Consider the following 16,541-nt stretch of genomic DNA (forward strand, 5'->3'; position numbering starts at 1 on the left):
AAAATAAAAGTTCCAGGGGTGGCCCAGGTGGCTCAGCAGTTTAGCGCCACCTTCAGCCCAGGGCCTGATCCTGGAGACCTGGGATGGAGTTCCACTTTGGGCTCCCTGCATGGAGCCTGTCTCTGCCTCTCTCTCTCTCTCTCTCTCTCTCTCTCTTTCTCTTTCTCTCTCTCTCATTAATAAATAAATAAAATTTTAAAAAATAAATAAAAAATAAAAAGTTCTGAAGCTATAATCTTTTTTTTTTCTGAAGCTATAATCTAAGAGTATAGTGGGTAAACACAAGGGTGTGAAATCAGAAAATCAGACAAATGCTACCTAGTTTCTTTTTCTTTTTTTTTTTTGCTACCTAGTTTCTATTACTTTACTGTGCGAGCAAGACACTCAACCTCTCTGAGCCTCAGTTTCTTCGTATGAGAAGATAATAGTATTTGCCTAATCAGTTTGTTGGGAGGATTATGTGCTAATGCACACAAAAGGGTTAGCACAGTGTCTAGCCAGAGGAGGCATCCAATTGCCTCATTAAATGCTGCCAGAGTGTGAGGGCCTAGGTCCAGGAGGGCTTCTTTGAGGAGGTGCAATCTGCAGGGCCCTAGATGAGATGTATCCCAGATGCTGGTAGCAGAAATACCTCTGGGAACCAGGACTACCCACAGGGATAGCTGAGGTTAGGTTCCCTAGATACAGAGTCCGAGACAGCAATTCTTTTGCAAGTGATTTATTAGCAGTGAGGGAAGCAGGATAGGGCAGGGGAAGAAGCCAAGCAAAGATGTCTAGCCTCAATCTGATCCTACAGTGAGCTCTAAAGCATAAAAATGCAACACAAGATTTATTCCTCTCAGAAGCAAGGGAGCTGGACTTTATACCCCACTTCAGTCATTCACAGGCTGTGGGTGCCTGGGAGGCTGGGACAACAGGAGCATAATCTCCCAGGTGCATCTGGATGAAGCAGCTTAGGTGGACTGAGGACAATTCTCTGGAGAAGAGTGAAACTCTGAGTCATTAGCTGCCAACACAATAACTAAGAAAAGTAGAGAATGGGTGCACAATTGCTGTAAAGGGGTGTAACCCACAGCATTTACTACAGGAAGAGTAACAAAGAGATGGGAACTAGTTGAAGAAAATAGAGTTTATTAAACTCTTCTACTGGGTCTTCCAAGGGAAAAAATAAAGCCATTGGTATGGTTTTTAAAAATTATTTTTTTAGGGGCTCCTGGGTGGCTTAGTCAGTTTATGGTTTGCCTTGGGCTCAGGTCATGATTTCTAGATCCTGAAATCAAGCCCCACGTTGGGCTCCCTGTTCAGTGGGGAGTTTGCTTCTCCCTCTCCCTCTGCCCTTCCTCTTTGGTGATCCACTCTCTCTCAAACAAACAAACAAATAAAATTGTTTTTTAAAGGTTTATTTATTTGTTTGAGAGAGCACGCCTGTGTGTACATGAGCAGGGGAAGTGGCAGAGGCAAAGGGGGAGAATCTCAAGCAGACTCCCCACTGAGCCAGGCAGAGAGTCTCAATCTCACAACCCTGAGATCATAACCTGAGCCAAAATCAAGAGTCCGACATTTAACCAACTGTGCCACCGAGATATCCCATGTGTTTTAATTTTTTAAAGTTTTTTTTAAAGGAAAAAATAAGTAAAAATTAAAACACAGACTTGATATAATAAACAATGAACCCTTTCTGGAGAGCTTTTAAGTGTACTTCATCATTAAGTGGACCCTCTTCCCAAAGCCTGACCACTGCCATTCATAAATATCTTGTGCAGTCCTTTCCAAAGAATGCTTCTGTAAGATATTAGCCAGCATTGCAGCAGAGGGGGTGTAGATCCATTAAAAAAAAGTTGACACACAAAAAAAGTGGACAGGCTTATTTTCTTCTCACAATTTTAAGAAACCAATATATCGGATAAACAAAAGATAGTATTTCAGGGTGCCTGGGTGGCTCAGTTGGTTAAGCGTCTGCCTTCAGCTGAGGTCATGATCCTGGGTACCTAGATGGAGGCTTGTGTTGGGCATCCTGCTTAGTGGGGAGTCTGCTTCTCCCTCTACCCTCTGTTCCTCCTGCCTCCAGCTTGCACTCTCACTCTCTATTTCTTTTTTTTTTAAGATTTATTTATTTATTTATTTATTTATTTATTTATGATAGACAGAGAGAGAGAGAGAGAGAGGCAGAGGCACAGGAGGAGGGAGAAGCAGGCTCCATGCAGGGAGCCTGACGTGGGACTCGATCCCAGGACTCCAGGATTGCGCCCTGGGCCAAAGGCAGGCGCTAAACCGCTGAGCCACCCAGGGATCCCCTCACTCTCTCTTTCAAATAAATAAATCTTTTCTTTTTTTTAATGTAGCATATCTATGCAATGAAGTAGTATTCAGTCATAAGAAGAATGAAATATGGACACGTTATAACGTGAATGAGCCTTGAAAATATTATGCTAAGTGAAAGAAGCCAGACATGAATGGCCCCATTTTGTAGGATTCCATTTATATGAAATTTATATGAAATAAATATCTTGTGCAGAAATAATACTGCACAAGATATTTATGAATGGCAGTGGTCAGGCTTTGGGGAAGAGGGTCCACTTAATGATGAAGTACACTTAAAAGCTCTCCAGAAAGGGTTCATTGTTTATTATATAGGATAGTGAATCCATAGAGACAGAAAATAATGGTTGCCAGGGGCTAGGAGGAGGGAGCATGAGGCATAGTTGCTTAATGGGTACAGGATTTTCTTTTGGGATAATGAAAATGTTTTGAAACTAGATAGAGTATTGGTTATAAAGCATTATGAATGTACTAAATACACTGAATTGTGTGCTATAAAATGGTTAATTTCTGGGTGCCCCCTCCAAGAAAATTAAATTAAAATTAAGATACCAAAATAGTTAATTCTATGTTATGTGATTCTCACCTCAATTTAAAAAAACAATAACAGGGACGCCCAGGTGACTCAGCGGTTAAGTGGCTGCCTTTGGCTCAGGGCGTGATCCTGGAGACCTGGGATCGAGTCCCACATCGGGCTCCCTGCATGGAGCCTGCTTCTCCCTCTGCCTGTGTCTCTGCCTCTCTCTGTGTCTCTTATAAATCAATAAATAAAATCTTTAAAAATAATAAAAATAAATTAAAAAACAATAACAACAAGCTCTGCGCACTTGTTGCTAATGAGGCGTCACTGCTGCCAGGCCTTCTCACTGAACAAATGTAGAGGAAAAAAATCGTATATGGATGGGGAACCTTGAACCTTATCTAATGCATAAAGCATTTCATATGCAGGTTGGGGAATCCTCCTCCTATAGGGGAGCATCTCACAGGACCTGAACACCTTTGAGAAGCCTGTTCCAGTGTATGGAATATTGATGGCGAATGGTTCCCTTGAAATCCCTAGGGCACCATGGATGGGGTATTAATGGAAGGATGACTTCTATTTTAGTAATTTTCTTCTCCTTTTTCTTTAAAAATTATTTATTCATTTATTTATGATAGTTACACACAGAGAGAGAGAGGCAGAGACACAGGCAGATGGAGAAGCAGGCAAGGAGCCTGATGCAGGACTCAGTCCCTGGACTCTGGGATCATGACCTGAGCCAAAGGCAGACACTCAACCACTGAGCTACCCAGGTGCCCCCAAAAACCTTGATATTTTTTATGGTGTCGGCCAGAGTGCTTTACTAGATCTCAAGCTCCTAGAAGGGAGGGTCCAATTTTTCAAATTCAGAGTGCCTCCCACTGTGTTTTATACATAAGGACTAGGTAGTGCATATTATATATGAATGACCTTGGACGAGTCACTTAACCTCCTCGAGCTGCCTGCCAATTCAGTTCTGCCAGAGACCAAGAAATAATTTCATTAATTTAATCAATATTTCTTGAAGGTCTGTTTAGACCTACAAAAGCCAGTCCCCTGCTCTCTAATAGTTTGTTATCCATTGAGATAATGATAAACAAAAGACACCATCAGTTGGAATGTCTTCAATATATTTATTTAATCTTTAATTTGGATCATTAACATATTTATTTATGTATTTATTTGAGGGAGAGTGTGAGCAGGGGGAGAGGTCACAGCGGGAGAGGGGGAGAGAGAATCCCAGACTCCCCACTGAGTAGAGCCCAATAAGCTCTATCTTAGGACCCTAAGATTATGACCTGAGCCAAAACCAAGAGTCAGATGCTTCACAGACTGAGCCACCCAAGCACCACAAGTATAGATCACTTTCTTTTTTTTTTTTATATAGATCACTTTCAATCTTTGCTCTTTCAATGTAACAAATAGCCATCTCTGTAAGTAACTAAGAAAATGTGTAAATAAGATACTTTCTTACAAATTGCTGTGTCAGGGTCTGCCAGAGTGGCTCAGTGGTTGAGTCTGCCTTTGGCTCAGGGGGTGATTCTGGAGACCTGGGATGGAGTCCCATGTCGGGCTCCCTGCATGGGGCTGCTTCTCCTTCTGCCTGTGAATCTGCCTCTCTCTCTCTCTCTCTCTCTCTCTCTGTTTCATGAATAAATAAATAAAATCTTTTTTAAAAAAATTACTGTGTCAAATGGTGTGTATGTGTAATCTGAAGATATTACCAAGTTACTCTTCTTAGAGGTTGTACCAATTTCCAGTCACACTGGCAGCAGCTATGAATCCTGTGCCGCACACTCTTGCCAAGATAGTTATCAAGCTTTTTGGTCTTTGCCAATCTGATAGGTGAAAAATGATATTTCAGTGTGGTTTTAATTTGCATTTATTCTATGAAGAGTGAAGCTCAGAAGATAATGGTTGATGAGGATGTGGAAAATGGAAAACCTTGTCACTGTTGTGGGAATATAAAATGGTACAGCCATTATGGAAAATATTATGATGGTTCCTAAAAAAATTAAAAACATAATTGTCATATGATACAGCAGTTCCACTTCTGGGCATATACATAAAAGAATTTAAAGCAAAGACTTAAAGAGAGTTGTATACTCATGTTCACAGTGGCTTTATTACAATAGCCAACAGAAGGAAGTGACCCAAGTGTCAATTGACAAATAAATGGATAAAATGGGGAATATACAGACAATAGAATATTATTCTGCCTAAAAAAGGAAGGAAGTCCTGACACATGCTACAATGTGGATGAACATTGAGGACATTATGCTAAGTGAAAAGAGCCAGACACAAAAAGACAAACACTGTCCTCATGCTGATATGACTTCATAGTCAAATTTATAGAGATGGAAAGTAAAATGGTGGTTGTCAGGAGCCGGGGGGAGGGGGAAATGTGAGGAGTCATTGTTTAATGGGTACAGAACTTTTCAGTTTTGCAAGATGAAAAGAGCTCTGTGGATAGATGGCAGTGATGGTTGCACAATGTGAATGTTACTTAATACCACTGAACTGTAAAAAAAAAAAAAAAAAAAAAACACTGAACTGTATACTTAAAAATGGTTAAGGTGGTAAAGTTCATGTTACATATATTTTACCACAATTTTTTTAAAAACTGAAGATCTGCATCTTTTCATATCAGAGTCATTGTGGGGTTTTTTTTGGTGAACTGTTTATATAATTTTTACATTTCCTATGGGTTTCTTGGTATTTTTACTGATTTACAAAAGCACTTTATATTAGTTCTTCACTTTTTAATATAAATTGCAAAAATGTCTCCCTTTTTAAAAAATTTTATTTATTTTTTCATGAGAGATCGAGAGTCAGAGACATAGGCAGAGGGAGAGGCATGCTTCCAGCAGGAAGCCCAATGCGGGAGTTGATCCAGGACCCTGGGATCAGGCCCTGAGCTGAAAGCTGATGCTCAACCACTGAGCCACCCAGGCATCCCCCCCTTTTTTTTCTTTTTTATTATTTGTAAAAGATTTTATTTATTTATTCATGAGAGACACAGAGAGAGAGAGAGAGAGAGAGAGAGAGAGGAAGAGACACAGGCAGAGAGAGAAGCAGGCCCCATGCAGGGAGCCCAATGCGGGACTCAATCCCGGGCCTCCAGGATCACCACCACCACCACCCCACCCCCCACCAAGGCGCCAGGCCACCTTTTTTGTTGTTGTTGTTTAAAAGGAGCTGCCCGGGGATGCCTGGGTGGCGCAGCGGTTTGGCGCCTGCCTTTGGCCCAGGGCGTGATCCTGGAGACCCAGGATTGAATCCCACGTCGGGCTCCCAGTGCATGGTGTTCTCCCTCTGCCTGTGTCTCTGCCTCTCTCTCTCTCTGTGACTATCATAAAAAAAAAAAAAATTAAAAAAATAAAAGGGGCTGCCCTTTTTTTCTTTTCTTTTTTTTTTTTTTTTTTAAAGATTTTATTTATTTATTCATGAGAGACACACACACAGAGAGAGAGGAAGAGACACAGGCAGAGAGGGAAGCAGGCCCCATGCAGGGAGCCCAATGTGGGACTCAATCCCAGGTCTCCAGGATGCCCCCCCACCCCCCACCAAGGCGCCAGGCCATCTTTTTTTTGTTGTTGTTTAAAAGGGGCTGCCCTTTTTTTCCTTTCCTTTTTTTTTTTTTTTTTTTTAAGATTTTATTTATATATTTGACAGAGAGAGACAGCACGAGCAGGGGGAGTGGCAGGCAGAGGGAAGAGGGAGAAACAGGCTCTGCAGAGACTAGGACCTTTGGATCATGACCTGAGCCATAGGCAACCTGAATCACCCAGGTACACTCCCTCTCATTTTCTATTAACTCGGTTTTTGTTGTTGGTGGTTGGTTTTAGCTAAGTATGGGGTAGAGATCTTACTAAAAGATGTTTAAACCATTTTATTACGGAAAACTTCAAACACATACAAAAGTAGAAAAAAAATGTTATAATGAACCCCAAATAACCATCATCCCCTTGCTCCAACAATGATCAATTCCGTCAACCTTGTGTCTATACCTCCACCCAGCCCTGGATTTTTTGAAGCAAACCCCAGACATCTTATTATCCCATAAATATGATTTCCGTGTATATTATTAAATGAGGTCTCCTAAACAAACAAAAACTAACCACAGCGTCATTAGTACACCTAAAATTAATAACAATTGCTTAATATCCAATGGTCAGTGTTCAAATTTTCCCTATTCTAAAACAACTTTTTTTTTTCAGTTTGTTTGAATAAAGTCCATACATTGTAATTGGTTAATAGGGCTTTTAAAATTTATAGATTCTCTTTTCTCTCTCTCTCTCTCTCTCCCTCTCCCTCTCCCTCTCCCTCTCCCTCCCTCTTTTTAATTTTCAAGGTATTCAGAGAACAAGCTGAGTCATTTGTCCTGCATGGTTTTTCACTGCATTTTGTTGATTACATCTTCCATGGTTTCAAGTAACTTGTTCCTCTAATACCAGCATATCTGTACATTGGTGTTGTCAGCTTTGAGATAATTTCTCTCTTCAGCACTGCTTTGAGTATTATACTTCCATACTTCTTCAAATGAAGCTCCTCGTTTTTGTTTTTCATGACACTGAAAGCTATTGGTGATTTTTACCTTGATCCATTCAGTGTTGACATAATATTTTAGCAAAAGGTTCCCCAATTGTCCCTGCACCCTTATATAGTAATTCACCTTTTCTCCCACTTATTTGAGGATATCTCTCTCCTATATGCCAGTTTTCCTTAAGTATTTATTTATTTATTTATTTATTTATTTTTTTTAAATTTTATTTATTTATTTATGATAGTCACAGAGAGAGAGAGAGAGAGGCAGAGACACAGGCAGAGGGAGAAGCAGGCTCCATGCACCGGGAGCCCGACATGGGATTCGATCCCGGGTCTCCAGGATCGCGCCCTGGGCCAAAGGCAGGCGCCAAACCGCTGCGCCACCCAGGGATCCCTTCCTTAAGTATTTAAGCTTTTTTTTTTTTCTATGGTATTTGAGTAATTTCTAGACCAGTAGGTCTGTGTCACTGACCTATCATACTATTTTAAGAGTAGGCTTTATAATATGTTTAATATCTGAGAGGGCCAACACTCTTTACTACTGTTAGTTTCTTTTTTAAGATTTTATTTATTTATTCATGAGAGACACACCGAGAGAGAGGCAGAGACACAGGCAGAGGGAGAAGCAGGCTGCATGCAAAGAGCCTGATGTGCGACTCAATCCAGGAATCCGGGATCACGCCCTGAGCCAAAGACAGGCACTCAACCGCTGAGCCACCCAGATGTCCCTATTGCTAATTTTTTAAAAATTTTATCTTGCTTGTTATTTTTCCAAATAATTTTTAAAAGATATTTATTTATTTATTTATTTATTTATTTATTTATTTATTTATTTATTTATTTATGATAGACACAGAGAGAGAGAGAGAGAGAGGGAGAGAGAGGGAAAGACACAGGCTGAGCCACCCAGGGATCCCCCTCCAAATAATTTTTTAAAGATTGTATTTGTTTATTCATGAAAGACACAGAGAGAGGGGCAGAGATATAGGCAGAGGGAGAAGCAGGCTCCCTGCGGGGAGCCCAATGTGGGACTTGATCCCAGGACCCCAGGATCATGATCTGAGCCAAAGACAGATGCTCAACCACTGAGCCACCCTGGTGCCCCTCTGAATAATTTTTAAAAATCAATTTATCTAGGGATCCCTGGGTGGCGCAGTGGTTTGGCGCCTGCCTTTGGCCCAGGGCGCGATCCTGGAGACCCGGGATCGAATCCCACATCAGGCTCCCGGTGCATGGAGCCTGCTTCTCCCTCTGCCTGTGTCTCTGCCTCTCTCTCTCTCTCTGTGACTATCATAAATAAATGAAAATTAAAAAAAAATCAATTTATCTACTTCGTGATCCCATCTCCCAAAAAATGAACAAAACAAACAAACAAACAAAAAACCTGCTGGTACTTGTACTGGAATCACATTAAACTTATGTATTAACTTGATTTATTTTGGATAGACTTCCTACCTAAGATCGTATTTTTTCCAATCTTTACAACAATTCTAAACAATGAAGTCTTCTTTTATTATTATTATTATTATTATTATTATTATTATTATTAATTATTCTCATTTTATAGTTGAAGGAATTGTGTAACTTGCTCTGGGTCACACACAGCATAAAAGGGGTGGGAATTGCCAGATTGGTCTGACTTTAAGCTTCTGTTCCCCAAACTCAGGGAGGGAGGGAGCCAGCTCCTCTTTGTGCCTTGCTACTTAGTAGCTGTCTGCCTCCAAAGCCCTGTGCTGTCATCTGCCATGTTCCAACTCCCAAATTCCTGTTCCACTGTCTCTCTTGCACTGGACAGTTCACTGGCAAAACTAGGCTTTTCAATGAATGATTCAAATCCAAATGCTCCACTGAGGCAGTTGGGGAGAACCTTCTCGAAGAAGGAAAACTCAAAGTTTTCAGACAGACAGAATTTGGACTGGGGGAGGGGATGGGAAAGCAGAACCACAAGAGGAAAATGGGTGAAACCAATTTGACATCTAATTGGGAGGTGGTAAGGGTGATGGTGAGGGTTTCTGTTGGAGTTGAGGTAGAGAGAGGGTCCCTCTGTCCTGCCCATGAAAAGGCATCTTAGGGGATCCCTGGGTGGCTTGGCGGTTTGGCGCCTGCCTTCGGCCCAGGGCGTGATCCTGGAGTCCCGGGATCGAGTCCCACATCAGGCTCCTGCATGGAGCCTGCTTCTCCCTCTGCCTGTGTCTCTGCACCTCTCTCTCTCTCTCTGTGTCTCTCATGAATAAATAAATAAAATGTTTTAAAAAAAAAAAGAAAGAAAAGGTATCTTAGTTCTCCTTGAATCATCTGTCAAAAGAGATTTGGGAGATAGATATAAACTCAAAAAAATTTCATATACCTTCTGCAGGTGAGGGAATGTTGTCATTGCACATGACTCAGGCACTGAGACCAATCTGCTTTAGGAAGGGCCTGGCAGCTGGTTGTATAGGCAGAGCATGAGGTTGCATGAGGATTACTTAGGCTCCACTGGCCTGCGATAGAGACACAAATCTTTAAAGAAACAGGGAGGCATTCCAGAGAGGCATTCATTTTAGTCAAGGTCCAAAGCCTCTGGTGGCCACTTTTCGACTTGCCCAGGGACCTAGGAATAACTTGCTTTTTGGCTCTCAGTAGATGGGTGGAAGTCTAGATAACCTGGGCCCTGGGAACTCAGTGTACCTACCCCCTTTGTCAAAAATAAACAAAGCCTGACACTAAGGTGGTAAGGACAGATTTGAACCAGGAATATACTACTGCAATAAGGAAGAGGGTCCGATGTGAACTGAACTCATTTTCTATTTGTACAGGTGACTGCGCATTTTATTTTTATTTTTTAGATTTTATTTATTTATTCATGAGAGACAGACAGAGAGAGGCACAGATACAGGCAGAGGGAGAAGCAGGCTCCATGAGGGAAGCCCAATGTGGGACTCGATTCCGGGACTCTGGCATCATGCCCTGAGCCAAAGCCAGACGCTCAACCACTGAGGCACCCAGGTGCTCTGGTGCCTGGGCATTTTAAAGAGAGAATAAGGGAGATTGGAGGAATGAGGAGATTGAACCAGGGACTCCATAGAGTCAGGGAAGTGAAAAATGACAAAGGATTAGTCAGTGTAAATGCTTAGGCCAGCTGTGTCTGTTAGCTGGCAATTATGGAAGTTAGGATTCTATCTTCCCAAGGATACTGGGAGACAGAGGCCCTATTCTTCCTGACGATTACATTTCAAAGGAATGGGTTTCAGGTCCTTAGGAAAAGCAGACCAGAGCTGTAGGAGATACATATACATCTCAAAGGGACAGAAGGAGTCACAGTTGCAAAACCTTTGTAGTAAATGCTTAAGTTGGAGTAGTCTCTTATCTTTAGGTGTTGGCTAAAGCAAACAGTAAATTCTTTCCCAGCAGGCCTGAGCTTTATCTGGCCTGCACTTTAGTAGAGCTAGGGTCATCCTAGGTAAATGGCTTTGAGTTGTTAGAAACTATATTACGGTGTTTAAGTCTTTAATGTGCGGGAAGGAGGATGGATGAAATCATTTGTGGTGAGGAGTGTAGTTTTTATAGGCCAAGGTTGAGGCCTATTGGAGAACAGAACTCAGAGGAACCTGGCTTGGGTTTGGTCAAGCAGTGAATCTTTGTCACCTGACAACTGGGAGATTCTAGGATTGTGTCTGTGGTGTGATGGTCACCAAACTTTGTCTTCAGGGGTTTATAGTTCCCCAGAACATCAGGACAGCAGGTGGGAAGGAGAAGCTCACCTAAGAGGTCAGGAAGCCACCTCCCCACCTCTCACTACCCTAGCCTGTTTTTATTATTTATTTTTAAAAGATCTTATTTATTTATTTGGATGAGAGAGAAAACAGGATTGGGAGGAGAGGGACAAGCAGACTCCCACTGAGCAGGGGGCCCAGTGTGGGGCTTGATCCCAGGACCCTGAGATCCCAACCCGAGCTGAAGTCAGATGCTTAACGGACTGAGCCACCCAGGCGCCTCCCCAGCCTGTTTTAGGTCCTGGCGGCCCAGAGGTAATGGATTCTACTAAACCCACAATACTCCCAGTTGAGATCACACCCCTTGGCTTACATCTACGGGGGAGGGGAGAGCGTGGAGGGTGGAGTCAGCGCGAGGTGTACCTCAGCTGCCGCCCTTGGCGACAGAAAACCTTCCCAGCTTTAAAACAAACAAACAAACAAACAAACAAACAAACAAACAACAACAAAAAACATCAAGGGGGGATCCCTGGGTGGCTCAGCGGTTTAGCGCCTGCCTTTGGCCCAGGGCACGATCCTGGAGTCCCAGGATCGAGTCCAGCGTCGGGCTCCCGGTGCATGGAGCCAGCTTCTCCCTCCTCCTGTGTCTCTGCCTCTCTCTCTCTCTCTCTCTGTCTATCATAAATAAATAAATAAATCTTAAAAAAAAAAACACATCAAGGGCTAAAGTCGGAAACACCTTTCCGTCAGATGGTCCACGTCGTATTTTTCTTTACAGGATGAACTGATTTGTTTATTGATCACAATTACAAAGAGCACTTCTGTGCTAAACTACGCTAGGACCCTGCCTTTCATGGCCTGGCTCTTCAGAGGCTAATATTCCGCAGCAGGCCTAACCGTGAAGGACAAAGCCAGAAGTCCAGCAAACAAAGAGCAACAGCAGTAGCAGTTCTCAAAGTGGTTCCCCAGACCATCAATCTCACCTGGGATAGTGTCAGAAATGCAAATTCCCAGGCACACCCTAGAGTCAATGAAACAGAAACTGCGAGTGGGGGCCAGCTATACTTGAGCAAGCTCTCCAGGAGACTCTGATACACGCCAAAGTTTGAGAACCACTGAGTACAGGCTCCCGGTCTGCCAGAGACGAAGCTTGGAGGGTGAAAGTGCGGTCGACCCGGGGCTTCATCAAGGGTTTGAGTTCGGCTTGGAAGTTGGAGAAAGGACTTGATAACAGAAGACATGGAAACAATATTTAAAACGTGTGCGCCTTACCCTAAACAGTAGGGGAGCTAAGAGCATCTGACCAAAAAGAAAAAAAGAGAGAGAGAGAGAGAGAGAGCGAGAGTGCGACTGGAATGAGGTGCTCCGGGAAACCCACAGTCCCTCGGCTCCCTTTCCCCGGGTGGGGAAGACCCCACGCCCACGCCCACGCCCACGCCGCTCCGGGAGCTCCTTCTCCTCCCGCCCGAGCGCAGAGGCCCCACCGCGGCTCCTCCGGCTTGCGGAGCCCGGCACAAAGCCAAGCGGGTCTCAGGTCGTGGCTCTCCGGGAGCGCGAGTGGGAACTGTACCCGGGGCGCCGTTCGGGGGCCCGGAGGCTTCCCCTTCAGCCGGGCTCGGCCGCAGCTGGCCACAGCCACGTCTCAGAGGCATCCAGGGCTCATCCGCACCTCCCTGGGGACTCCAGGTATTCAACCCGAACCGGGGGCACCGCAGACCCCACGTCCTCAGTTTCAGACGCCGGGAACCCAGCCTTCGGGGAACCGAGATTTCCCATCCCCCCTCTGCCGACCCCACCTCCTGCACGGTAGACGCCCCCCCGGCCCCGGCCGAACTACAAAGCCCACAATCCCTAGGGCGCGCGCGCTGTCTTCCGGGAGCTGTAGTCCTAGATGTGAGACACCCCTAGCGGCCCAGGGCCGCCTGCACTCCATATCCCAGCAGGCCCGCGCGCGTGCGGGTGGAGGAGGGAGGGGAGAGACGGAGAGGATGTGAATGGGGAGGGGGCAGCCGCCCCCTTCCCCCACCCTTCCCTTCGAGCCGGGCTGGGGTGGGGGGAGGGGCCGGGCTGAGGCGGCGGCGGCGGCTCGCTCCGGGAGGGCAGAGCCGGCAAGGGCGGGACTGGCCTGCTGCGGGCGGACGGGGGAGCCGCGGAGCTAACGGGTCCGGACGTCGCCAGCGGCGGAGCTTTCTGCACGGGCGGAGGCGGCGGCAGGAGCGGCAAGCATGGCCCGCGCGGCGCCCGGCGCTGACTGAGGTGCGCGGGCGGGATGAGGGCGGGCGGGATGCGGGGCGCCCCGGGCCGCTGGCTGCCCGAACCCCTTGCGCGCGGGCAGCTGGCTCGGCCCAGCGGCCCAGACCGGCCCGGTCCACCCCGGCAACTTCCCCGGGGTCGGAGCTCTGGGTGCCCCCAGGGAAGCGGGGTCCGCCTGTCTTGGCCTCAGTCCCCATCCCCGCCTTCTGCTTCTGCACCTCAAGCCGTTCCACTCCTTGATGGCAGCCCCCAGCCCCAGCTCTGGGAAGCGTCCCCTGCCCCAGTCCCGACTTCCTGCCCCCTGGCTGGTTCGTCCCCCCAAGCCCCGCGCGCTCCTGGCCTCTGAGCCCCTGGAGACCCCTGCCTCGCTCCTCTTGGCCACAGGCTGTCTGCACCATCAGCACCTCTCTCCTCTTTCCCCTACTTGGCACTGCCCCCTGGCCACCCCCAATGGCCCAGTTCTCTCTGATAAATCTAACAGCTTGACCTCCTTTCCACTTTGGAGAAACTGAGGCATGACAGTAAACCAGGAACTTGGTCAAGGCCATGCCCCAGTCCTTTGGGGGCTGGCCTGAGACCGTGCTTTGGAATGGAAGTCATTTTTCTTTCCTCCAGCCATTCCACTGTAACTGGACCAAACTTCCCAAGCCCCCGGCTACATCTCTGGGCTGAGCTCACTTTAGGTTCTCCTTTGGCTTTCCACCACTTCTGCTAACCCCCTCCTCCTTCCCATAGCCCACCTCTGACCCTCTCTGCCTGTAGAGAGTCCCCCACCCATTGCTTTTTTGCTCAAGATAGCCTTTCAATTTCTGTTTCTTGTCAACTGCATCCATCTCCCATCTTGTCTCTTGCTTTACAGCTGCGTACAACACCAAATAAGACTCTAAGGTATTGGGAGAATGGGGGAAGAGAAGTGCTGGTGGCAGGAGGGGAGTGGCAGCCTCTTGTAGCCAAAGCTGCTGAGGGGCTTCAGGGCACTCTGAGACCCCTGGGAAATAGTCATTCCTAGCCAGTAACTCACACTGTCATCTTGTCTTTGGGACAATTGTCTAGACGCCAGTTGGTCATTCTTTCCTCTTACTATGCCTGGTGGGCCCTGAAGTCCTTCTGAGATGGAGAGAACTTCCTGCCTTAGTGGAGATGGTGACATAAAAGGAGTCTGGGAGACCACACCCCTAAAACTTATCTGGATTCTGCTGCTAACTTTGGAGGGGGTTGCCAATTCAAGGAAGGATGCCTGCTAGGTGCCCTGAGCACTTTGTGGAGGAAGGTACAGTGTCTGTAGGCGGTGATCTCGAGTTGAGTCGTGGTGTTCAGGATCTGAAGGGAAGAGAACCAGAGCTCTGAATGGTGACACAGAGTTGCCTAATTCAGTTTTTTGTTTTCTAGTCTTCCTTTGGCTAATTTGCCTTTGGCTCGCCCCTTTCCAGCCCAGTCCTCAGTTTCCCTGTGGGAATTTGGGGGAGGGAGGGAGGGAAATCTCTGAGCCACCAGGAAGGCTCGAGGAGGCTCTGAGAGTTTGCTGGGGTCCTGAATGCGCAATCTTGATCTGAACCAGATGGCTCACTGCTTCAGCACCCCCTTTTTTGATCCCTCCCCCTTAGCTGTGAATAGCACGCCTTTAACCTTGTAACTTGAGATTAGAGGAAGGGAAGCCAGGGGGCCAACTGTCTGTGTGTTTATGTCTCCATCTGCACACTCGTGTGCAAGCTTGCCAGGGGCCTCTGGGAGTGACCCTGCCCAGGAATGCATTGTTGTGATGTGCTGTGGCATGTTCATGGCCCTCTAGGAACTTTGTGAGCCCAAACCTATGATAGGGCTGATTTCGAAGTCCCTCAGAAGCACTGTGTGTGGCCTCCTTGGGAGCATTTCCCCACATGTCAAGCTCTTGGACCTGAGACATGCCTCAGGGCGAGGATCTCCTTGAGAAAGCTACCTGCGGTTGAGAAGTCCGAAATAGCAGCACTGGGGGTGGATTTCCACAGCTGGTGTTTTTTTTCCCTAGTTATGACAAGAGCAGATCTGAGGAGTAGGGGTCTGGGGAGAGGAGTGGAAAGTGATTCTTTTGACTTCTTTTATGCCACATCCTGCCTTGTGTATTTGTGTACTTGATTTGGGCCCCCTTTGGACTGTGGAAGTTCTTCAGATGTGTCCTTACTTCTGGAATACCATCACCCAGCTTGGTCCTTGGCACATAGTGTTTGGCAAATGCTTGAGTTAAAGCAGCGGGTCATGCCATTAAAGGTTTAGGGCAAGGTTCCTCATACTTGAGCAGGCATCAGAGTCCCCTCAAGAGCTGTTTAAGGCACAGATTGCTGGGCCCCACTCCCAGAGTTTTCTGATTCAGTCAGTCTGGGTGGGGCCTCGAATTTGCATTTCTGCCCAGCTCCACAGAGAGAACACTTTGAGAACTAGTGTCTGTGCTCTAACAGTTGCTTGGGAGATTAATTCAGGCAGATGTAAGTCTTAAACAGGGACTTCCTTCTACCTTGCTTCCCAACCTAGGCTTGTGGCAGCTGCTCTGTATTGGCCTTTGCCTTTCATTCTCATGCTGCCCAGTGTTGACTAGGTTAATGGTAGGGGTGATTGTGGTGCGTGAGCTCGCAGTCCCATGTAGTAGACACTACCCCATGGTTATTTGAAGGAAGGCCCAACAAAAGCAGAACATTTAGGAACTAAGACTTTGGAAAAGGGAAGGCTGTGTGAATATGGGGAAGCAGACACTGAACCACACCATCATTTGCCCTGACTCTGTCTCTCAGACTGAGCAGGTTGGAGTATTTGCAAGGTGAAGGCCTGCCATGGCTGCGCACTGGACAGGACGCCTGGGAGTTTCTGAAATTTAGAAAAATGGGAGGAATCACTTCCATTGTGCTTTTACTTTGTGAAGCATTTTTTACCTGTTGTTTTTCAGAAGGCTTATAAAGGCAGATACAGATACAGGTGGGGTTACACAGCAAGCCCTAGGACTCCTGATTCCAGCCCTCCAATAGAGCATCTGCTAAACCAGATGCTGGAATAATGGCTGGTGTTATCTGTGTGCTTACTATTAGCCAGGCACCATGCTAGATACCCTCACATGTCAGTTCATCAAATCCTCACAGGAACATTGCAAGTTTGGCATTGTTGTCACTACCTCATAGATGAAGAACTGAGATTTACAGTACTTATGAGACTTGCCCAAACTCAGACAGCTAGTAAATGGAGGA

General features: G+C 46.1%; 1 protein-coding gene and 1 long non-coding RNA gene across 4 annotated transcripts in view; one reads left to right on the plus strand and one right to left on the minus strand.

Moving 5' to 3' along the window:
* Window positions 1-702: 702 nt before the first annotated feature.
* LOC144309131 (uncharacterized) lies at window positions 703-12,305 on the minus strand. Its single transcript, XR_013375231.1, has 2 exons — window positions 9,735-12,305; window positions 703-976 (listed from the first exon to the last, which is right to left on the minus strand). It is a non-coding gene; the product is annotated as an uncharacterized LOC144309131 (long non-coding RNA).
* Window positions 12,306-12,586: 281 nt separating this feature from the next.
* The window catches only part of ST3GAL2 (ST3 beta-galactoside alpha-2,3-sialyltransferase 2), a 51,493-nt gene continuing 47,538 nt past the window's right edge, over window positions 12,587-16,541 (plus strand). For 2 of the 3 annotated variants that reach the window (XM_077890250.1, XM_077890260.1), the window contains exon 1: window positions 13,095-13,335. The gene's annotated coding sequence lies outside the window, so the exon portion shown is untranslated. Of the gene's footprint in view, window positions 12,766-13,094; window positions 13,336-16,541 lie in introns of those variants that run through there. The other variant, XM_077890267.1, reaches the window with a different exon arrangement.

This window comes from Canis aureus, chromosome 3, assembly GCF_053574225.1.
Source record: "Canis aureus isolate CA01 chromosome 3, VMU_Caureus_v.1.0, whole genome shotgun sequence".
Lineage (NCBI taxonomy): Eukaryota > Metazoa > Chordata > Mammalia > Carnivora > Canidae > Canis > Canis aureus.